The sequence below is a fragment of the Manis pentadactyla genome, chromosome 5 (genome assembly GCF_030020395.1).
Source record: "Manis pentadactyla isolate mManPen7 chromosome 5, mManPen7.hap1, whole genome shotgun sequence".
NCBI lineage: Eukaryota > Metazoa > Chordata > Mammalia > Pholidota > Manidae > Manis > Manis pentadactyla.
This window is the reverse complement of record NC_080023.1, coordinates 10,093,488-10,118,812: the sequence shown is the minus strand read 5'-3', so window position 1 is coordinate 10,118,812 and position 25,325 is coordinate 10,093,488. Positions and strand designations below refer to the sequence as shown.

The following is a 25,325-nucleotide window of genomic DNA, read 5'->3' as shown; positions in this document are numbered from 1 at the left end:
TCTCTCTCCACCCTTTGCTGGTTGACCCTTGGTCATCAATCCCAGCCTTGCTCTGGGAAAAGTTCAACATGCCTTACTGAGCCCTGATATTGAGCCTACTGGCCACCACCTTGGGAGCCCACTGGGCATCCTACTGTCATTTATCCCACCAAACTTCCTAACGTGCTCCTGATGCCCTGAGGACTTTTGTAAGAAGAACAGGGTGTGTGAGATTGGGTTGCAGACTTCAGGGTACTGCACCGAATATGAGGGACGATCATTTGTAATGCAAATTTTAATCCTGAGATAAAGGCAAAGAGAGAATTTCCCATGTCTCAGAGACCCCTAGATAGTTATTGCGATATGCACTTTCTCATACTTTGTTTCACAATGACTTGGCCATCTGTCTCCATATTTTAAAAATGGGGAAACTGAGGTGCAGATAGTTTAATGCCTGGCTCTACATGCCAAACCTGGAGTGAAAGGAAATTCAAATACAAATGGGTCTCACTCCACCAATCATGCTTTTGCCATGTTTCCTGCCAGGATATGTTTAACGAAGAGTATTATTCGTAGCCAATTCAGATCAACCTAAGAGCTCAGCATACAGATGTTCTCCATCACTGAGAAGCATTTCATCTCTTCCTTTATTTTTTATGTGGACAACTAAGAAAACAATTGCTCATGAGAATGAAAACTTCTGGAATAAGGCTCCATGTCCCATTCACAGCAATCCTTTCACACAACAGATTATAATAAAATTCTTGTTGAATGCACTCTTTATACTTAAAATTTCTGTTTCCATAATTTAAAAATAGTAAGGCTCTTTATATCATATGTAAAAAGAAAAAACAAAACCACCCCAATTTTCACTCTCCAGATATAACTATTGTTGATATTTGGGGCTATTTTTGCCTGAATTTTACATTTTTAGACACTATTATTTTAGAATCAGTTAAGTCTCTTCATACTGCCAACATGTTCCCAATATTTCCATGTATCTTAAATAGCATGTCTCTAAAAAATGAGTTCTCCTGTATGTAGGCTGACAGTAGTTTTTAACACAAACATTAATAAAACTTTTTGGGTTTTCCTTGGGGTTGTCTCAGGTTTTTTTCCATTTCTTTTCAGTTTATTTGCTTTGTATCACTCAGCCATTGACACAACATCCTCTGGGATCTTTCCAGAATATTAATTAATTCATTGGCCAACCCTCCGGTCATTCCTACTGATAAGGGTAATTGACACTCCAGTCTTTCCTGCCTTCCCAGTGTGCCCTACTCTGCACACATATTCTTTGATGTTCGGGGGAAATAATAACTATAGATGTGTGTGGCATCATGGACATCAAGACCCCGGGATGTTAAATCAGTAGCAATCAGTATTCTCACTTCACCTGTTTTTTCTAATGCTCTCTCTTGATTGCTCTGTTCCCTATTGCCATGAAGAGATTCTACTGATGTGTTGGAGAAGCAAGTCACTTGATAAGTGATCAGCAACAGCTTTTCTGCTGATAAACCCTATGACTTTGTCTTTGGGAGACATACTGTCTAGGAAAGTTTGCGTATGAGATCATTTCTCCTCTACTGTGGTGACAATTATATTTTGCTTCACAGTACTTACAACTAGATCCAGACTACCAACATTTATGATCTTAGGCTCTTTCACATAAGATTGTGCATACAGTCAGACAGCATCATAATAGTCTATAATAGCCTACCTGGTGCACATTTAATAAAATCTTCATTATCTGGAGTTCAAATCCCATAGCTAGCATCTTTCAGCTTCACCCGATACCAAGTAGGCTACACTTTTCAGATTGACAAAAGTATTCCTTTGTAGATCATTCAACCTGCTGGGAGTTGCAAAAATGATCTACACCTTTTGTCAGGTCTTGTATTTGTCCTTCTCTGTCTCTACCACCATATATACAAACACTGTTTAAAACCTTTATAAGAATATTTAGAACATTCAGCTCCCACTTGAAGAGCTAATTCTTGAGTGGGTCTAAGGACCAACATGTCAGGTCCATTCCTTCTTGCTCTAGCTACTGGTTGAGAATTAAGATGGTAAATCCAGGCATTAAATGGAATAAGATCTTCCCGGTTCCAGTTTGGGCTACTCCCGGAAGATCTATTCCTTGCAGAACTATTGGCCATGCTTGTGACTGAATTGGTGTTGGCTTTTGAAAAGTCAGATTGGGGATAGTCAGACATTTATCATCATCCCTTAAGTCATCACACATTATAATTTTCTTTTCTCCAGTTGTCTATTTGTACTTGAGACACAGAACTTATTATTTCTGACTCCATGTAAAAATTATTTTTCATTGGAGGTAAATCTGACCACTTTTTTATTGCTCATTTAAAAGCATCTTCTTGGATTTGATCCCGGTTGTCAATGACTGATCTGTAATTGTACCTTACATCTCTTCCAACAAAAAGTTGGAAAGCAACAGTATCAACTCTCAGTTCTGATTTGTAGCTTTCTTGTATTTTACCAAAATTATCTATCTCTGCTTTTGCTATTGTCTGCATTGCTTTGCTGCCAAAAAAGTTGGCCTCTCCCTTGGGATGTCCTTCCATTATTTGTATTTTGGTGTTTGTTGTACTTTGGATATCTTGTATTTTTGACCCACGGGGACCAATCACGGCACCAACCCAGTTGTTCTTCAATCCAAAGCAGAGTAGCAGCTCCCGGGAAACAGCAGCCACAGGCGGCTGGAGGCCAGAGGAGTCCCTCCAGCGGCCACCTCTGTGCCCCCCCCACCCCCCACTATCTCTTCAATTTGGCTTCTCTTCCTGCTTCCTTTCCGGAGCCCAGGACACAGCTGAGCTTCACAGGGACACAACGACCCAGAAGCGCTGGGTCCTGCTTCCTGCTTAGACCTGTTCCCTGTCCTTCTGTGTCACCCAACCGTGCTCTTGTAGGGCTCGTCCCTAAACATAGTTATTTTTAAAACTGTCTACATTCTTTTCATTTTAAGAGAGCAAATTTCGTTCTGTGGAAAAGTTGAAAAATTTTAAAGTACAAAGAAAGAATGAGACACACTGTGACTCTTAAAAGAGAATGATAATCAAATATATAACTAATGATAACCAGAAATAGCTGCTTTTGTTTATGTCCTCTGCTTTTTTAATGCATTTTAATGTACTTGAAATAATAGCACATACACTGCTTTTAAGCATAAAGAACTCAGGCATGTTCATAGTTCCTAGATGGAAGATAAAATAAAGAGTGGTTTAATGACAGATAATATCTGCCAGTGGGTGGTATGTTTCTTTCCAAAAACTCAGGCACTTCATATAAATTTTAAAGATGCAGAAAAGCACTATTCAGATTCTGTGGTATTGCAAACGGTCATATGTCACTCGCTGCAGCTCTACTTTTATAGAGACAAAATGGATTTTTTGTTGTTTATTAATCCTCTCAGAGGTGTTTTAACATTTCAGTATTTTAGCAATAATTACCAAGACCTTGAAAAGAATAGTAGGAATTATTGTTTAAAATGGCATCAATCATAGGCAGAGATTCCACCTGGATGGTGCAATAAAGGATTCTAGAAACACATGCCCTGGAAAGTTGCAGAAAGAGAAGAACAAGAGGGTTTAACATCAAGGGCAAACTGTGTCATGAGAATGCAACTCCACACCAGGACTGGGTTCCTGGGGTGCACTCTGATCTGAGTGGGGAGGGATCCGCCAGATTGTTCAAGCCCTGTTTTTCCCATTCTTAGCATCTTCATTTGTGATCAGTTCTTGGTAGTATGGAATACATCTTCATATTCCATATGAATTCCTTCCTTCCCCACAAACTGTTGGCAGACAGGAGACAAATTGTTAAGTTTCAGTTTTCAGAGGATGACATTTTGTTACACAGGACTACTTGAAGGAGTATATAATTCTTTGTACACAGTATTTGTTTCCACTTAAAACATCTGCAGCACCCCAGTTTAACTACAGAATTTTTATACTGTTTCTCCCAGCCCTCTCCAGAGGGACCTATACACTTTTACCAGGTAATCTCTGTATAGAAGAAAAGGAAATAATCAGACCTTTGGGGACTACTGGACACTGGCTCTGAACTCATACTAATTCCAGGAGACTCAAAATGTCATTGCAGCCCACCAATAAGAGCAGGGGCTTATGGAGGTCAGGTGATCCATGGAATTTAGATCAGGTCCATCTCACAGCAAGTCCAGTGGGTCCCTGTATCCATCCTGTGGTTATTTACCCAGTCATGAATGCATAATTAGGATAGATATACTCAGCAGCTGGCAGAAACCTCACACTGGCTTCCTGACTTAGAGAGTAAGGGCTGTTACAATGGGACAGGCCAAGTGGATGCTAGTAGAACTGCCTCTACCTAGGAAAAGAGTGAACCAAAAACTATGCAGGGTTGCAGATATTGGAGCCACCATCAAGAACTTGAAGGATGCCATACTGGCGATGTCCACCACATCCCCATTCAACTCCCCTATTTGACCTGTGCAGAAGACAAATGGATCTTAGAGAATGATAGTAGATCATCATTAGCTTAACCAGGAGGTAACTCCAACTGCACCTGCTGGACCAGAGGTGGTTTCATGCCCCAGGCAAATAAACACATCCCCTGGTACCACATATGCAGCTCTTGATCTGGCAGATGTTTTTCTCCATTCCTGACAATAAGACCTACTAGAAGCAGTTTGCTCTCAGCTAGCAAGGCCAGCAGTGTACGTTCTCTGTCCTACCTGATATAATTGTGCAATATTAGATGTATTGACTTTATATCATTGCATTTTAGTTCTGTTCATTTCAAGTCATAGTATTAAGTTACAGGATATCAAGGAAACAGCATGTTACCTCCTTTTCTGGGGAAGGAGTTAGTGCATTTCGGTCGTGCTCGGGATAGTTGTTTTATGCTAGGCAGAAATATGACCTCGTTGTCGTCTTTAGTTGGAAATGCAGTGTGGTTTAAGAAGATACATAGGAGTACCAAGTTGACAAGGGGTAGATTTGTAATGGTTAATTTTATGTGTCAATTTGACTGGGTCACAGAGTACCCAGATTAAACATTTTCTCTGGGTATGTCTGTGAGGGTATTTCTGGATGACATTAAGATTTGAATGAGTAAACAGAGTAAAGCAGATGACCCTCCCCAGTGTGGAGGACACCATTCAGTCTGTTGAGAGCCTGAATAGAACAAAAAAGCAGAGGAAGGGGCAATCGGCTCTCTGCCTGACGGCTTGAGCCGCCATGTGGCCTCCTGCCCTTGTTTGGGACTCACATCGTTGACACTCCAGTTCTGAGAGTAAAATCATAGGTTCTCCTGGGTCTCCCGCTTGCAGATGGGAGACTGTGGGGCTTCTCAGCCTCGGTGATCATGTGACCCAATTGCTTATAATCAGTGTCATATATATACATCACATTGGTTCTGTTTCTATGGAAAACCCTGATAATTACAGTACATAATATTTTTTCTGCTTAAAAATTTGCATATGAAGTCTAAGAAAAGACACTTTGATGTTCAATGCTCCCAAAGTTCTAAAATTCGTCTCTTACAAAACTGATTTTCTGTACTCTCAACTATGCTCTTCACTGCTTGTAATGCTAACTGTAATTCTACCGGTGAACTTCGGGTTTCCTAGAAATTCCTCCTCATCTCATCCAGCTCATCTTACACGTCATTCTATTGTTCTTTCTTTATGATATTTGTCCTATTTGAAAAAGTCTGTTGTTTCTTGCATCTCATCTAATGATACCAAATAATTTCCTTAAAAAAGGAAAACCTATTTCCTCTATCAGATCTTTATCAAGGGTTTGTTCTTCATCTGAGTCTTCATGATAGTCTTTGATAATCATTATTCAAAGTTTCTGCACTGTGATGACTGTCATTGTTGGGGCTCATTTTTTTCAGGTTTTGTGGTTTTCTCATCCTTAAATAAAAAAGATGTATGAAAGCACAGTGTTTGCCAGCAGACATCAAGGATGAATGTTCCTTCTGGTCGGCTCCTCTTTTCCGGGGTATAACCACCCACCAGTTGAATGTTCACAGCTCCTGCTTGAGTTCCACACTTTAATAACTTTCATCAACTGGGGCTTTAAAAGACTGAAATGGAATTCCGTCCAAGTTCTTCCTGGATTTCTGATGGCAGGAACAGTTGTTGAAAGTGAAAATAATCATCAGACCCCCAACGTGTACAGGATCTTCCTATATTTCTCCCCCCACCAAAGATACAGGGCTTATATGTTTTCACCTCAAGATGCTGTGAATTTCTGCCATTGAAGCCCTCTTCCTACCATCCAGACCCTGCCCCGTTGTTCTGGAGAAGGGCCATACATGAAGTAGTAAAATAAATCATGGAAAGGGAGGCAGACCAGAACTTGCCTCATAAAATGGAGGAGCCACACAAGGTAAGGACATCTACAAAGAACAGACAGGAGGTGGCGAGCTGGCTGCCCACGGGAGGACTTGGACCCTGATGCATTTGAAATAGTACCATACTAAAAATAAAGTTGGCACAATATTAAAATAAATAAATAAGAGAGTACAAATAAAGTCCAGACTCCCAGCTTCCCTTGAACTATGGAAAGATTTGGCAAGTCTGGGTCTATGTTTCTGCAGGACAACAACTTGGTGTCTTTACATAAGGCACATCTTTTCCATTTTGCCTCATCCCCTCATTTTTGTGATCTCGGGTATTTGAATTTTCAATTTCTGATATAAACTTCAGTTTCCTACTTTATTTGTTTACAAGGCTGTCATAACAAATGACTACAAACTTGGCAGTTTAGAGCAGCAGAAACGTAATCTCCCATAGTTGTGGAGATCTGAAATTCACTATCAAGATGTCGGTGGGGCCAGGTTCCCTCTGAGGGCCCCAGAAGGGTGGAGGGGCACCCATCCCTGCTTTTTCTAGCTTCTGGTGTCTCCTCAAATCTTGGCTTGTGGCCACATTATTCCAATCTCTGCCTCGGTCTTCTCATGGCCGTTTTTCCCTGTGTCTTCACTGTCTCCTACGAGAACACTCCACGGGGATGTAGAACCTGTCTGAATCCAGCAGGATCTCACCTTGATCCTCACCCGAAGGATGGATTTGCAGAGACCCTCTTTCCAAGTAAGGTCACCTGCTGAGGTTCTGGGTGAGCATTCCCCCCAGGGAATCCTTTCCAGGATATACAATCCCACAGAAACATGGTGAGAGGGTGATAACGGCCCTTCCCTCCTCCATCCTGCAGAGCGGCCCCCCGGGAGCCCGCCCGCGCCACAGGACCACGCTCTTCCCCCCAGGTCCACTGACCCTAAAGTTGGCAAAGAATATCCTCCTGGATCCAGCCTTTACTGTAGTTGATTGTCAGTCCAAATTTATGGCTGTGTTTTGAGTTTACATCTTCTTTTAAGCCCTCTTATGTATTTTACTACACATTATAGAGAAACTGCACCAGGGCTGCTGGCAGACACCACTTTAAACCACAGACAGTGAATCAACTTTATAAGCTGCAATTTGGAGGATAAGGAAAGGATGAAGCTTTTTCTTTTTTCCCTCCCTCTACACTCCTCATTTCCTCCCTACTCCCTCTGCTCCCAAATCCTCTCCCCAAATGCATCGAATCGCACTGGTGACTTTAGGCTAATCCAGGAAGAAGAACAGAGCTGCCGGGTGGGTACAGAGAAAACGGCTGGATGAGACTGAGTGAGAGACACCGTAATACAGCTGCTGAGATCTTTCAGTTCTGGTCTCTGAAGCTTTCATTTCTTAATGTTGATTAAATAATGAAAACGATTCTAGGTTAGGAAAATGTTAGTTCAATCAGCTCCACACAATAGCTATTGTTACTGATTTGTATATTTAATGAAAAAAACAATTACTGCGTATTCATTATTCTATTATAGTTAATATACTGTCTCAAATGTGTGAGAATGTAAGTCTTTAAGAATTAAAAAAAATGTCTTATCCTAGGAAGACTGAAAAAAAAAAATACATAGAAGAATGTATGTATTCTTAAAATTTCCAAAGTGTGACTCTGGAAGCGGATGTCCTGAGTGATAAAAGGACTGTCCCTAAAGTCACCCAGCTGACTGGTCATGAAACTGCCGCATAGCTCAGGCCTCCTGCCTCCCCGGCCGCTGCTCTCGTCACAAGTTACACAGTGATACCACTCGAAGTGGAAGATACATCATTTTCCATTCCATTCACTCCTGTATGACTCTGCAGTTTCCAGGTGCTTTTACGCAGGGCATTATGCTATTTGATGCCCGCAGTGATCCCTGGTAGGGGAACAGCTGGAATCTGTTTATAGGTAAGGAAATAGAAGATCAGACTTTCCCACTTGACACATGCATTCCGTGAACACTCCTCAAGCATCCTACATGAGGCCCCCAAAGGCAAAAATGGCTCAAAACCCTGTGGGTCCTGCAGTGTAGGGGACAGATGGACTGGTCAGTCCTGGTAAGGGTCATAATAGAGGTGTGTCCAAGGTGCTGTGGAAGTGGAGGAGCAGCGGGTAATGATAGGGCAGAAGTTAGAAGAGGACTGATATTTGAAATGAGGCTCAAGAGTAAATGTTCACCAGGTGGAGAAGCGAAGAAATGGCATTCAAACTGAAGGGAGGGGATCACAGTGGGCAGAAGACACAGGGCGCCACGTGGCACATCGTTTCAGTGTGGCTTCTGGGAAGGGCGAGGGTGAGGAAGGAGATCCACAGAGAATGAGACCAGGTGAAGAAGGCCTTTCTGTGCTCGGGTGAGGAGTCCGGATGTTAGTCTGCCAGACAAACATGCTGGTGAAGGTTTTTAAATCAAGGGTGGGACATGCTCAGATTCATGCTTTAGAAAAATAAGTCTTCAATTAATGCCTTTGAATTCAAATAGCCCCGTGTGGAGGCAGGTAACAGAAGGAAGAACATACAACCACAGAAGAGGAGAAATTATGACAAACTGGAGAGAAGGACACTGGGGCTCAAGGGAATGACCACTATTTAGCTTCACCCAGCTGCCGCTTGCCATGGACAAGTGTGATCAGAGCCTTAGAATTTTCAAAAGAAACTAGAAATACGGATTTTTATGTAAAATCATCTGAGTTTCATGTCTGGGATCTTACTCCAAAAAGTGTTTTGGACACAAAAGAGAAATGAAATGCATGTATCAGTCTGCTTTTACTCGACAAGCCATCGTTTTGTCACTTCACCTGCGTACAACATGAGAATCTGAAGGCAGGGAGAATGGTTGGGAATTTTGTTCAAAAGTATAAACCTATGGCAGAGCCGGTGAGAAATGAGAGGAAGGGAGGTGGCTGACCATCTGTGTATAGCATCTTGGAGAAAGCCACTAGGTGGTAGACGGAGCAACCTGATCAGACATTTGGATGTTGGTCTGTGATTCAGTCCTTGTTGTGATCGCAGATCTAGGTTTTACTGTTTTTTTTTTAAACATAGACAGAAGTAGTGAAGCATGAAACCTGAAAAGCAAGTCTCTAATACCATCCAAAATCAACTTTCCCTAAGCCCTCCAAGGTCAAAACGGCCTGTGGTGGCTCCACTATGGATCCAGGGCCAAGTTGAGAAGGAAGACTAGCGTTCTCTTTGCCTCTTTGCTTCAGCCTCTGAGGTATTCAGGTAATGTTCTCTGCCATAAAAAAAAGACATGGTTGGTCTCCTTTCCCTAACTACGCTGTCTCTCTGATTTAAGCACGTTTCACCTGCGTATGTCCTTGGTTACTCCTAAACTGTATTCTGTCTTATAAAAGGTACTAAATTAAAGATGGCTTTGGCTCTGTTTTAGTGATTCTGAAAAGAGCTTGAGATTGCTCTCCCTTCAGAGAGCCAGTGAAGTTCACCTTAAATGTCACCTCTGTTCTGCAGCTTCCCTTAAAAACCTACCCCTTGAGGACTCAGTTCAGATGACCTCTCCCCCATGAAGCCTTTTCTCACCGTAGCATCACCCCTCTGCAACCCCTGATTGGGTCAGTGTGCCTTGACTGTGCAACTCATCATCACCTGTCACCATCTGATTCATTCCCACTCTTGAAAACCTGTAAGCCATGCCCCATGTAGCAGCCAGAGTGTTCTTCTTAAAATACACATCAGGTCATATCACTGCCCAACTTAAATTCTCCACTGGCTTTCCTTTGTAGTCAGAATAAAATCTAAACTCCTTTAAATGATTTGCAAAACTCTATATTATCATCCTGTCTGCACTGTCCGCCACTCTTTTCTTTCCTTTTACATGCATCATACTGGCCTTCTGAAGGGACCCTTGGATGCCACCACACGGCCTTTGCACTTGCTGTTTCCTCCATATGCAATGCTTCCCCAGGCTTCTCACACAGCTGGATCTTTCTCACCTTCTGGCCTTAGGTTAAATGTCATCTTCCCAGAAAGGCCATTCATCTTTTATCATCTAAATACCCTCCTAAGTAACTCTTTCTCAGGATCTAGATTACTTATAGTACAGTTGTGGCAGCCATATGAGTCTCCTTACAGATCTCCAAATGCCAGGGCACAATTGTTGAGGACTGCTGCTGTCTGAAACCCACCCACAGGCATGCTGAGGCCCCACTTCCATGGGCTGTTTCTAGCCAATGGCTGAGCAGGGTTACCAATGCAGTCTATTTCCAGGGGAGTCCTCTGACCTGTGATTTTTGTCTTAGAAAACCCTCCATCCACTTTCCTGAAGATATCTTTGTCTGCCTGGCAGTCTGAGATTTTCCTACCAGCCTTCCTTCCTTCTCTCTTCTCCACCAAGTCAGACCAATCCTCTCTGTACCTTCCCCAGGTTTCCAAGCCCCAAGTCCTCCTTCTACTTCTCCCAGAACCTAAACTAACCCAACAGTACTTAACTGAATCTTTGTCTATTTTATGTTTGCATGTATATATTGAATTTCCCCAATCAAAGACCATCTCCTTAAAGCAAAAGGCTCTTGTTAGACTCACTCAGGGCCACATCCAAAGCTCCAGCACCATCCTGGCACAGAGTAGGTGCTTGTCAATGTTTGTCGATTCTGTACATAGGTCTACCAACACAACGACACATTACATTCAAACTATCTATGTGCACGCCTTCACCTCTTCCTCCACATTTGCATCCCCCCATCCATTCCCTATCAAACAGCAAGAATGTTCTTTCTAAAAGGCAGATATGATCAGGTCACATGGCTTAAATCCCTCCAAGTCACAGTAGTCTGTTGAAGAGGCCTTGTAAGGCTGCTGGGCCGATCCACTCACTCCTGGCTGGCCGCCTCCCTCACTTCACGGACATCTCACTTGATCTCCCAGCCACACAGAGCAGTGTGCTGTGCCCAAACTACCTCCCTCTTTCCTGGAGAACGTCTTCTGCTACCTCATTCTAGATCCATTGTGCTATTTTTTGCTGCAGTCCCTTCCTTTAAGAAGCCTTCTGCAGAAAGGCCCCATCTGCATGGGGTGCTTCCCTTTGCACTCATACAGGAACCTGAACTATTCCCAACACAGGACATATCTCAGCCAGCTTGGGCTGCTATACCAAAAACACCATAGACAGGAAGCTTAAACAACAAATATTTATTTGCCACAGTTCTGGAGGCTGGAAAACACAAGATCAAGGTGCAAGCAGATTCGGTGTCTGCGGAGAGCACACTTCCTGGGTCACTGACAGTGGTTTTCTTGCTGTGTCCTCGCATGGCAGAGAAAAGGCAACAGAGCTCTCTGGGGTCTCTTTCATCAGGGTGCTAATCCCATCCCTGAGCGCTCCACCCTACGACCTAATTATCTCCCAAAGCCCCTACCTCCTAGTGCCAGCATGTTGGGGATTAGTATTTCAAAAGATGAATTTGAGGGGAGCAGTAACATTTAGTCCTTAGTAGTAATTATTATACTGGCTTGTTTGGTTGTCCGTGTGACCCATGCTTCTGAAACAAAGATTTGACCGAGTCACCACATTTCATTAAACCCTTTAAAGATTCCCTCATTGCTTCCAGATAGGGGGTCCCCAGTTACCTCTCTACCTTATCTCCCGGAGCCCCAGAACTCTGACCATTCGGACTATAAACAGAGCCCTGCTGATGCAGCCCTCGCTCAGACATCTTCACATTTGTTGCTTTTTTTTGCCTGAACCACATTTCCTCACCTTCCTCTGGTCAGTTATTCCCCATCCTGATCTCTTCCAAGAGGTCTTCCTGATACCTTCTCTCCTCGAGGTAGATTGAACCACCTTGTCCACTGTGGCCCCATGCCATCTGCACAAATCCATGGCATTTCTTGGTTTATAACTATAATTCTGTATCTGTCACTGGACTGCAAACTTTTCAAGGATAGCGTCAAGGTCTAACTCAGTTTTCTTTCCCCGGTGCCTGCTACATACAAAGAAGGGGTTCAATACATATTCACTGAATGAACAAATGAGTGAACAGCTCCATCCATTCTTCAGGCTCTGACGATTTTCATCTCTGCCGTTACTCTGTCTCCTGTGAGCTACAATAGATCGGATCGCCGTATTTTCTGAGCTATATGTGCACATAATTATACATTCGTTCATTACAGGGTCTAAGCATCTAAAGAGCAGAGACAAAGCCTTGCACTCTCTTTGTCTCTATCTCCATGCTTTGCACATAGAAGTGCTCAATATACTTTTGCTTATTGATTGCTAATTGCTCCATCTACTATTCCTTTTTGATTCAGCAACTTGCAAAAAAAATTTTAAAGGAAAGCCTTCTCAGAAATCAAATAATGAAAATCACAAAATGTTCTTTTCTAAAAATAACACATCTCCAAAACACTCAAGGCAGAAGCTGTGTGTTTTCTCCTCTCTCATTAATGAGAGAAAGATGTGACTTCCTCCTTTTTTCATTTTGTCTGAGTCATGTCTGTGTTGCCTAGAGATTTGGGGCTGTTGTTTCAAAAAAGATCAAATAACAACAGGAGTTAGATGGTCTCCTTGATTAAAAAGTGGCTCTCAGATATATAAGCACCCTCAAATGCAGGGAGGAGAGGGTGATTTCACAGCTAGTGCCTAATTCAGAGGTGCCAGTCCCTGGGAACAACTAAGGCTGGCCATCCACCATCCAGATTTGCTCACGCAAGACCTTTGATGTATTAACACGTACAGCAGAATCACAAGGGCTTAGAATTTGCCATTGATTGGCTCAAGATCACCTTCTGAGAGACAGTTAAAGAACTGGCATGGCATAGTCAGACCTGTGTTCAAATTCCAGTTCTGACGGTTACTAGCTGGGTGACCCTGGGCAAGTCACTCAGCCTCATCATTTGGAGAATGGGGGTGATAATAAAATACTAATGGAGCTGCTGATGTGATTGAATGAGCTGACACAATGTGTTTAATACTGATTGTTCCTTGGTGTTCATTAGTGGTGGCCATTATCAGATTAGCCAGAGTCACATCCATCGTAACAGCTACCAATCGTTGAACACTTACTATGCGCTATGTTCTATGTTCATTGTCTTTATATCCATTTGTTTTTTCACTTAAAATCTCGAACAGCTCATTAAAGAGGTATTATCCTCATTTTATGGCTGGAGAAAGTAGGTTTCCAAGAGGCTATATAACTTAGCCAATATCACATGACTGTTCAGACAGCCTTCGTAGCAGAATGAATTGCCCCCTTTTCCACAGTCCTAGGCCTCTGTTTTCTGTCTTAAATGGGGCAGGCAGTGCCCTATGTCCCAACCAGCTCCCACAACTTCCAGAGGGATTCATGACACAATATAGGCTGTCCCAGTGCCTTCTCATTAAAATTACTAAGTTAAGCTTTAACTCCTTATTTCTTCCACACTGGACACACATTTGAGCTTCAGTGGCCCTCCTGCTCAGGAGCACCGGTCCTCAGATCTTCCCACTCCAAGAGAGTAAGAGGAACAGAGCAGAAAACCTCCCCCCATCACTGCCAGCAACCTAGAAGAGAACTGGCCTCAACTGGCCTCTCTATTCCCCTTTCCCCATGGGCAAAAACCTGCCCACAGGCATCTGCTTGCCAAACAGGAAAGACACCTAGGCCTTTTCTTATCCCCACTGAACTCATAGATAGAGTGGACTGCTAGCCCCTGCTCCTTCCAAACCCTCCTTTTTCCTTCCCACTAAGTATTTCTCTCTACATAGCACTGTGACTTTTTTGTGTCTGTCATTCACTCCTTAATCTACCAGAGCATCTTCCATGGGCACTAGCTGTGGGAGACAGAGACGGAAAAAGGCCTGGAGCTCCCTCTAGAGGCTGTAATAATGTGACCACCACCCAGGACCCACCTTAACTCTACAGCTGCAAGTCAAGTGGCCAGGAGCCCTGTTCATCTGCGTGCGCCAAGAGCCCCAAAGCAGTGGATTTAAACCAGCGTACTCTCCCCTGGAAGATTGAACCAAGGCCAAACTGGCAACCCCAATAAATCCCTTCAAATAAGCATATACAGAGACAACAGTTCTCTCCAATGAAGAAACCAGCCTGCTACATCACAGCAGAAAGACAGGAAGCAGATGGGCCAACCAGCTAACTCCAAGTTTGGGAGCTTTGAGGCCCTACCTGGCTTCCAGAGACAGGAAAGGAGAGAGATGGGTGCTTCTTCCTGGCACCAAGCACTGCCCAGGGCGAGGCACCACAGTGATAGCCTGTCCAGGGCCAAGTCCCAGCAGTGAACAAGGGCTGCCTGCCTCACACAAAAAAAATAGCCACGCCAAAAGCAAGCTGGTGTCTGGAGAATCACTGGCTCCATTTCTGCCCCTGTGCCCAGCTCATGAGTGGGAAATATTTGACAGTTGGTAAATACATTTTGGAATAATGTATACCCCTAATAGCTGTCTAGCATCTGCTTCCCCTGTCTAGCTAGCGGAGTGCACTTGTTGTGGGTAGAATAGGGTCCATCAAAAGAGATATGTCCCATTCTTAACTCCCAGTACCTGGCGCTGTGACCACGTTTGGAAATAGGGTCTTGGTAGATGTGACCAAGTTAAGAGGAGGTCATCCTAGATTAAGGTGAGCCTTAATCCAATGACAGGTATCTTTATAAGAAGAGGAAAAATTAGGCACAAACACAGTAAACACCATGTGATGACAGAAGCAAATAGTGGAGTGATGGATCTAAACGTTAAGGGATGCCAAGAATTCTCAGCAAGCTAGGAGAGAAGCATGGGAGAATCCTTCTCTAGTTGTCAGAGGGAGCATGGCCCTGCTGACCCCCTGACTCCATACTTCCAGTCTCCATTACAAGGAGAAAACAAATTTCTCTGGTTTTAAGTCACCCAATTTATGGTAATTTGATATGGCAGCTCCAGCAAACTAACACAGCACTTTAATCTTTTCTTCAGCACAGTGAAGGAAAAACTTGAGTGAGTTTTCCACCTCCTGTGCCCTTGCAAAAACCCCAGACAACACCCAGTTATGATTTGCCTTGCTCCCAGGTCTTTGCCTAAAGATGAGGCTTTCAATCAGGCAGATGGTGCTCTGCCTCAGAACTCAAGGATGCATCATGGACGGGTTGGCTGGGAACTTTAATGCTCTGTAGGCACCACGGGGTTTCTGTTCTAAGCAATAGGAGAGGAAAGAAAGTACAGAAATTACAGAAACACCTCAATTCCCTCATGGGGGACTCTGAGCAGCAGCTTTCTCCCTAATCCTTTTGTAAAAATATATTTTGAAAAGGCAGGCATATTTCCCAACAATGAAGGGCATTTCAGACATTACATGCTCTCTTGCTTCATTGCAGAAATGGCTTATCCTCTGCTTAAGGACAATAAACAATTGCCACGGTCTGTTAATCTCTTCTGCTTCCCGGGAGAATGGAAAATCATCAAACGAAAGTGACAGGGTCTCAACAGCCTCTCTCCCCCCCAAAAAAAGGGATTGTTCTCCGAGTTCCCCCTTCCAAGGACCCGGTCCCACTAGACTAGGAGCCCTACAGAAGAGGAACAGTCCCTTTTGCCTTTAAACCCATGACATCCAGCACCAGGACAGGCATCTCTCAGGTTTTCCGGGTAAGTCTGAGGGTGGGAGGGCTGGAATGGAAAGTCTTCCCAGTTGCAGGAATATGAAACCTCAAAGGTCTCCTGCTCGGCCCTCTTCCTACCAATGTCTGTAAAGACCCGAGGAGAGCCTTGCATTTCAATTATCTTTATCAGTTAACATAAATTTAGCTTTAAATCCTCCATAAAACCTCATTCATGCAATGACTGGGCTTCAAGTAAGCCAGCTTTGTTGTTCAAGACCATGTTTAAAAATTCTATCCAGTTAAGAGGCTTAAATGAGCACAGAGTTGGTCAAACCTACCTAGTTATAGTTGCTGCTAATCAGCCGGATTCCTTGCAGTCTCTTCTGTCGGCATTGGCCTTGGGTCTCTGTATTTGCTGACACTACAAACAGCCTGGTATGTTTTCTTCCCAACAGGGCTCCTGAAAGGCCTGCATTTGGCCCAAGCCCTAAAATTCCCTCCGATCAGCTCTCTTGGAACTCATCCTGCTGAGTATGGTATCTGCTGAATGGGATCTATCCCCACCCATCCTGATTCTAGAAACCGGAGTCTCTGCTTCAACTGAATGAGGGAAGGAATCCCACAAGGGCAGCTGTCCCTAATCTGTGAGTTCTCCAAAGGCCCTCCCTTGGATGAAATCTGCCAGCCGTGCAAGCAGGGAAGCTCAGAGAACTTCAGAAACAAGGTCTCCTTTCATGGCATCATATAAGTTTTCAAAGGAATATGAGCCTTTAAGAGAACAAACTGGGCCAGACTCTAGATAACTGTTTTATGTTATCTTGACTAAACTTGATGATGGTTGGAAGAGGGAATCAGAATAGAAAGAGGCAAAGGAGGAAAAATCAGTGTGAATATAGGAACAGTTGCTTTTGTAAATCTACTTTAGGAAAGATGAAAGAACAGCATTTCTATCTGTTGGGGAGGTAAATACTGGGAAGAGGAGCAGTTCCAAATATCCTGAAGTGCTCTCATGGAGACTTAATAAAGAGCTACACACACACACACACACACACACACACACACACGCACGCACGCACGCACACACATACATTTTCCTCGCTCAAGCATCTAAGTATAGGGATCTCCAAGGGTCTAGAATATGGGAGTCATTTTCCAATGGCTTGGAAAAGACTTGAAACTGAAGTTAGCAGTAGGAACCAAGCCGGAGGAAATGCGCATGGGACTGGTGAAGGCGTTGTTTGAGGGCATGAGAAGATCACTGGAGTTTACCAAAGAGCATAGTCATTTCGTTACCATGGTGATGACATCAAGGTTGTAAAAGGATCTTGGGAAGGCCATTCCTAAATCTAATTCAATTCACTTACAAAATGGGTCGAAAATGACAACTTTCCTATCTACTAGGTGGACAAGTTGGCAAGATTATGTAAGATAATAGTTGTTAAGGCACTTTGAAAAGTACCAATTCCAAACAAGTAGAAAGGTTGATAATATTCTTATGACAAATCCATACCTAATGAAGGTATACACTTGCTTAAGGGAAGAATGGGGCCTTAAAAATTGGAATTGTGGGCTGGGGTGACCAAGGTGCTTACAGTGTGAATGGCCTCACAATCGGGTGACCTTATTATACAATTTCAGGTGAAATTGTATCTGATGACATCAGGTGGAATTTCACTTGCATCTTGACACACTGTAAGCAAAAAGAATACTCAGTGAAAGCTGAGGGGTCAAGTGAAGAGCCCTCTATGTGGAATCAGGAGAATTGGATTCTCATACCAGGAATGGCAAAGCATGGGCCTGTCATGTCTCTCACCGTGCCTATTTGCTCCCTTGCAAAATAAAAGTGTCATCTCTTAGTCGTTTCCACTTGTAGTATTTTGTGAGTATGTGCACGTGTGTGTGCATGTGTTATAGTGCTTATGAGAGAAGCAAAGCCTGACTGGAGCTAAGCCCTGGATTTTGCTTTACTCTTTCTCAACAGCAACATATTTTCATGAAATTCTTAGAGTGTGTTTTCAAGAGCACATTTGGGTTTACAAGAGCAGGCTTGCAGCAAATGAAGAGCAGCTCTATATGCATGCCCTCATTCGTGGGCTCATATGGTTCTTAAACACATATTGATTGATTATCTCTCTGACCTTATCCAGAACCACTGCTGTCTCAGCCATACATTCTCTGACCAACCAGGAGAGAGTATGCATTTAAGGCCTTGGATCCTGCACTGCAGGCAAGTGTGGGCCTCCGTCTGGTTTCCAGCGACTCTCAAATGGACAGAGGCCAATACTGGTAGCTCTAGGGGTCACTGTGTTCTCTCCCTGGAAGGTGTGTTTGGTGATGGGATGTTGGCCACATGGAGCGAAGGTTGTGAAGACGCAGAAGTCATTAAGAAAGCAGTCAGGGCTTTTAATGGTTCGGGAAGAAGCCTGGAGCAGCTTGGGAGGGAAATGCGTTCAAGGAGGCGTGATGGGACTACTTGAAATTCCTTTAGACCCACAGCTGGCTTATTTGTCTACCTAGAAGTTTTTTTATAATCAGATTCCACAACAAAACCAGCTGGAAAGAGGATAAACCAGAGGGGCCTGTGTGTGCTTACAAGATCCTGCCTTATGCCAGTGCAATGCTTTGGAAAAGATTAATTTTTCTTCCACAGCATATACATGGACACTCCCTCAGCCGCCTCATCTCCACAGCTCTGAGAGATACTCAGAGGGATGCCAAGCACGGTGACCTCCTCCTGGTGCCCCACGGCTGTGAGGGCACCCCTTCCCCTACGTGCTCCACCAGTATGGGCTGCATAACCTTGGGCAAGTTACTTACCCTCTCTGGGATTGTTTCTTTAGTTTCTATATTTGTAAAACACAGATGATAACTGTACCTATCTAGGGGGTTGGGATGAGAATTCAATAAGCTACTTCATGTAAACCATTAGTTCAAAGCCTGGGTTTTGGAAAGGGCTAAAACAATGTCCCAACAACAAAGAATGTCACCACTCTTGTTATTATCATGGCTGTTAATATCCTCCTTGCATTATATACTCCCACATCAAGACACATCCCATCAGAACGCAGTTGTATGTTTATTTACCAGAATCCCCTACTGAATAGGGCACCCCGTGAAGGCAGGCACAGGCCGGCCTCATTCATCTCGGTTCCCAGTCCTCTGCTGAGTGCTGGGTTTGCAGCCGCTTCCTGGCACACGTCCTGTTGGGTGAATGAAAGGTTTGAAGCAGTGTTTCTCAGCCTTGGCTAGCAAGGCACTCAGACAGCTTGGGAAATCTTGATGTCCAGCCCCATCTCCAGAAATTCTGATTTAATTGATCGATATTGAAGCCTCGGCCTGGATAGTTTTTAAAAGCTCCCCAGGGGCTCTAGAAGGCAGCTAGAGTTGAGGTCCACTTTCAGAGTCTCAAAGATCAGCAAGGCCAGTAATCTCCAAACTTTTTCTCTTACAATAAAACCATTTCTTCCCACAAGGAAATCTTAAGTTGAAACCTACTGCATGAGAGAGAATGAAGCAAAGCCTGGTAGTGGAGGCGGGGAATGCAGGGCCCAAGGTGCCCCCTCTGACTGTGTGACTCTGAGGGGTTCATAAGGCCCAGGAGCCCCTTAGGGAACAACTTGCTGAGATTAGAAGCAAGCATCCCATCCTGAATTCTAAGCAGCATCTCCCCAAACCCAACACTGACTGCTTCGCTGGGTCCCTATGGAACATAATGCAATGCTCACCCTGAAAGCCGGCCTGAGACAAACAGAAACTGTTTTCCTTTTATAGCCAAATTCAGGCACTCTCCCCTCTCCATGAAAATCATTCACAGGCCTTGCAGGATGGAGCAGAGAAAATAACGCCTTAAATATATAAATAATTCAAGCCTGAGTTTATTCATGATGCTGTGTTTTCTCCAGGCAGCGGTTTGTATAATCTTTCTTACACTGCCAGTTGGGCTGCCTCCGGAGCATTTATTACTGCTGACAACCCGTTAGAAACTGTTTTGATTTATGCATCTACATTCTATTATGGAGGTAAGTTTATAGCACACTGAGGTTTCTGCTGCTGACGTTGTAGGAAGGGGGAAAAAAAAAGGACCAGAGAAAAGAATAGGGAATAGTCATTCTGCCAGTCTAAGAAGGGCCAGAGAAAGGGACCTATGTAGTTTTGTGAAATATTTAATTAGCTATCTGGTACCTGCACTCACACACACTCACTCACATACCTGCATTAGATAAAAAATACATCAAACACTACCGAGTGCCAGCTTACCCTTCCAGGTGATGGGTGAATGAGCTAGACAGAATCCCTGCTCTTCTAACATATTCTTGCTCCTTCCATACACGCTCCTGGTGAAAATGATTCTACCACTGCCTTTGTCTCTGCAGCAGTGCTTAGCGCAAGGATGATGCAGGAGATACTCCGTATCTGATGAATGAATGGGTGACTTCAACATAAAGAATAAAATGAAGTTATATTGCCAAGGCCAAGCTACTGACCGTGTTAAGTATTGCCAAGTTATCTGTCTTCATAGTAAAGCCACGTAAGAACAACCACACAGAACCTCATCCATCGATAAGCATGTATTGCTTGTGTCTCTAGGATGTGAGGCTGGATGGCTCTGCCCATCTTGGCTTGACTCACTCACATGGCTGGCGGTCCGCCGACTAGGTCAGCCTCTGCCCGGACAAATGGGTAACTCGGCTCCGCTCCAAGTGCCTCTCGTCCTCTGGTAAGCTACCTGCATGTCCTTAGGGCCACGGCAGAAGAACAGAGAGTTGCTATCAGCACTCAGACGTCTTGAGGTCTAGACTTGCGACCGGGAAACCATTACTTTCAATGGATTCTATTAGCTGAATCACAAAGCCAGCCCAAGTTCAGGGTGTAAAAGATTCCATCTTTAATGAGGAGATTGCAAAGTCACAGAGTAAAGGACAAGGCTAGTAGGGTGAAGAACTGAAGCCACCATTGTGATCTTCCATGGGCACCCAGCAAATTAGCAAAAAGCCAGACTGGAACCAACCTCCTCCGTGACATCTACTGTCCTTCACAGGAACACCCACGTGCATTCCCATCCAGGCCCTGAACAAGCTCCCCAGTAAGTTTAGGAAGAAAATATGCATGGGTCTGAAAACACTTCCATGTGTCCTGAACTTCCTCCCCATCTTGTCCCTGACCTCTCCACCAGGGCCCCACCTAAGGTTAGAAACCTGCCTCTGACCCCCTCTCCTTGTTCTCCCTGGTTCCTCCTTCTCCCTTCTTAACTGGTCACCTTAAGACACAAGATATAGTTAAATAATAAGACAGAAAATTGCTACAATGCATTGAGGGCTAGCTGCATTCTAGGCCCTGTGCTAATGCACCTTGCACATGCCATCTCATTGAATCCTTACCCTGACCTATGAGTTAGTTAAAATTACCTCTCATTTTGCCACTGAAACAAAGAATATTAAGAGAGATGCAGTCACTTGTCCAAGGTTTTAGATTTATAAGTAATATAAAGTCAGGTTTCAGATCTGGTTTGAATCAGAGCCCAGGTTCCTAAACACTATACATTTTCTCTTCCTTGAACCTGGAGGCTTCTCTTCACTAAACCATGACACGCACCATGTAAAGAATTACTGTTCTCTTAAAGCAAGAAGACCATGATCTTCTGCCCTGCCCCTTCTTATTATATACTGGAAAGGAAGGGTCCAAGTTCACTCATCTTGGACTCTTCTCCTGGGTACAGGGGTTGGGGGGTGTGAGTTGTTATACTTTCTGTCCCATATAATTTCCACCAGCTCCCACAACAACCTCCCAGGTTTCCTTAGTCTGAGTTATTGCAAACAAGACCATAGATTCCATTCCTCCTTGGGCCAGTTGGCCCAGTATAATGCATGGTGTAATTTGCTCACCCACACAAGCATCACTAATTCTTTGCATAACTTTCTATGGTTGGTTGGGAAGGAGGTTGGTTCTGGACCAGGGAGAAAGTATGAGACTCCCACCCAGATTATTGCAAAAGGCTTGAGTTCCTACGGCAGCACCTTGATGTGACGAATGGGAGAGTGTGGCCAGGGGAATACATGGCAGCTCAATCCAAAACTGAGTTCCCCACAAGTAGACTGTCTATCCAACCCCCATCTCTGCAGGCTGCATCCAGCCTCCATTCACAGCTCCATTTGACATTTATACTGAAAGAACAACAGAAAAATGGAAACCTACCACTTGATCTATGGGTTTCCAGGCTTGTAACAATTCCAGTGCAGAATCCTGGTGAAGGCTGGACTCAAAGATCATGGCTTATATTTGAAGGCCTAAGAAGAGCATGCCCAGGAATGCTGATGAAGACATGTAACTGGTCAACAACAACACTTGATGTATTTAGCCAGCCAATTGCATAGGTGAGAATGGTGGGCCTGCTTCACTGCACTGGTCAAAGGGGAGAGTTCAGTAGGCCCTGATTTGCACTGTGGAGGAAGGACAGATCTTTAACAGACAGTGCTTTCCGCATTAGAGGAAAAGGCGGAAGAGAGCCTACTCTGTCCAAGCACAAGGAAGAGTAGAGGTTAGAACACTACGGCACAGTGACCTCACCTCCCAGCAAACAAGTCCCAGTGAGTGTTAAGCTGGACCTTCCTCCCCCTTGGGACAGGGCGAATGAGGAATTAGGGAGAGGGTCACACTCTCCCTCTTAGGTCTACATAGGAAGAATGGACAGAAACCACCTAATCTTTATAAAGATATTATAATATAAAGAAACGGGCATCAGCATGTCTTCTGCCAGTGAAGCCAAGCAGAGCGTAGCTAACTTTGGAAATGAGTAAAAAAGCCAGCAGGGTGTGTGAGAAATGGGTTGAGAGAAGCTCAAGGACTGAGAGGCAGCCCACTCACTGCAGTCGTTGCTCCTGGGAAGCCGACGTGTCCCTGCGGCACAGCTGTGACATGTGGGACAGAGTTGGGTCTCTAAGAGAATGCCAAGGCAACATCAGAGGAGCAGATGCTAAATGGTTCCTGGAACGAGGCTGGAGCTGAGGTGTGAGCCAAGCAGGAGGCAGAGAACCAGAAAAAGGAGGGAGGAGACCCCCAGAGACGACAAAAGGGAAGCGGCAGGAACCCACTCTGGACATGGGCATCTTCCCTTGCAGGTGGACTGCTCCCACCCCCAGAGGCTAGGGTGGATGGACATCATCCAAGGGAGACTTGGTGACCTCCTCTTGTTGGCTTCTTTGTTCTATAAAGGCATGTACAACTGCATTAGTATGCTCAGCAAAGGGCCTCCTTTTGTTGTGGCAGGTGCTATCGGAATTCAGAGCAGCTGATGTTTCATAAAATCATGAGCCTGCAGAGAGCCCTGGGAAGCCCCTGCCCCTCACATCTGGCCCATCAGTTGAACAGTGCTGCAGCTCAGAAATATTTTTGAAATCATGTTTATTGTACTTCATCTTATTTCAAGAGTGATACAATTTCATTGGAAAAAATGTGGAGTGTGCAGTAAAGCACAGAGAAGAAAACAAAACTAATTCCTAATCTTACCCCCACCCAACGACAACCACTGGTAACATTTCAGTGCAGAACCTCCTGCTCTCTCTCTCCCTCGCTCACCTGTGGGGTGCAGGTGCATGTGCATTTGTGTGTGTCTGTGTGTATTATAAACAAACAAAAAGTAAGTGGGGCTTTTCCTATTACTCCAGAATTAGCAAATAAAAATGTGAACAAAGAGGCATTAAGTGCCACATGCCCTAAATAAAGGCAAACACCTCTCTCAAGCCTTGCCGAGAACTGGTTAAACTGGTACTGCTACCTTTGATCAGCAGCACCCCTTCCTTCCGTCTGTAAAGGCAGAGGAGAGCAGGACGGGGCAATCCACGCTGTTGAGAGGCGATGCTGGGCTATTGCACATCCAAGAGCTAAACAGGGTTCTATGAGATACAGAAAGGGCTTTCTGAGAACATAACTCATAAATACTGGAAGCCCCGGCAAGAGGGGACTACTGACCCCACATTCCCTGGGGACAGCAGCCCTGCTGACACGCTCTGTTCCTACCTAAGTAGAAAGATAGAGCACGAGAGCGAGAGCAGGGCAGAGAGGGTACACCCATGGGGCAACCTGCCCTTCAGCTGGTGTGGCAAAGACGCGTTAGCCTTCTGGAGCCTCAGCGGACACTACAGCGGACAGTCCTGACCCATCTTTCAGCACATACAAGGCTGGGTTGCCAAGGAAGAGGATTTGAGAAGCAGGAGGCTATGGGAACTCTCAAGGGGGTATCTGAGGCAGAGTTGGAAATTGTCAACTGGAGTTAGATCTCTGCAGCTGGGAGGCCCCTGCAGAGGGGAAGGCACAGGGAGTGGACTCTGCCTGGAGAGGGCTCTGCAGTCCCATCGGTGTGCACTAAAAAAATTACGACAACTAGCAGCGAACTCAATAAGCAGTGCTAGTCCTTGCCCTCTCCCCTCCCCTCCCCAACACACCCCAGGACCTGCCACCTGCACAGGGCAGCAAGGAGCACTGTTTCCAGAAAAGGAAGGTGGGTAAGAGCAGGGAACAGGCTAGGCCCCTCCCACTCACATGCACAAGTCTGAAGCTGGATAGCATGCAGGGAGAAGAGGGCATTGTTTTTCAAACTGAAGAAGTTGTTATAATCAAAGGGACTTAGGAAATCAAGGAATCTGTGGCCACTGGGTAGAGAGAGTTAACATATACCTGGGAACAGTGACTGGGAGGAAGCATTTGATGTTTGCAACCTAGCAAAGCTGATGTGCTTCCATAAACCTAACACACACACACACACACACACACACACACATGCATGCATGCACACACAAACATGCATATATGTATATTATTTTAATCTGGAAAAGGTAAAATTTTTCTCTGTCCAAAAGCAACTTTATTTCCTCACCCCTGCCTTCTTTCCCTGTCCCTGTAACCCTCCCTTCTCAGCACCTACATGGAATCTCATACAGTTTCCATCATCTACACCTTCCCATATAATGAAGTCCAGTCTAGCCTCACAGAACCTCTCGTTCTGTTTGAAGTTTCTCTGCTCCCTGCAGCTCTCACCGGCCTCAGGCTGGGACACCGGGATGAGGATGGACAACGTGGTTTCCTAGACAGTCTCCTCACTCTGACTTGCTTCATTGATCTCATCACCCTCACTTTCCAAGTGCTGTGTAGGACTGTCTGGAGAGACAAGAGGATGTGGTGGCTTTGCTACGTGTCAGCTTATCTAAGGGGGGAGTCACTTTCCAGAATTCCATATCTGTCAGGTTCCGGGTTAGAGAGGAGGATACGAGATAAATGTGCATGAGATCTCGAAGGCTGCCGAGCGTGGAAGCCATTGTTTGCACCTTGAAGCCTGGGGCATGAGGGACTATGAAGAGCAGCAGAGTCGTGCGTTTGAGCCTCTTCCCACCCGCACTCGTGCTGTTTGCCAAGTCGCTCCGAATGTTCATGCAAAGCAATAGAACCTACGCAGTGAGGCCCCAGGTC

At 44.7% G+C, this 25,325-nt stretch overlaps 1 pseudogene; it reads right to left on the bottom strand.

Annotated features, from left to right (window-relative positions):
- Positions 1-1,179: 1,179 nt before the first annotated feature.
- Positions 1,180-25,288, bottom strand: LOC118930334 (probable ATP-dependent RNA helicase DDX43; annotated as a pseudogene).
- Between the last annotated feature and the right edge of the window lie 37 nt (positions 25,289-25,325).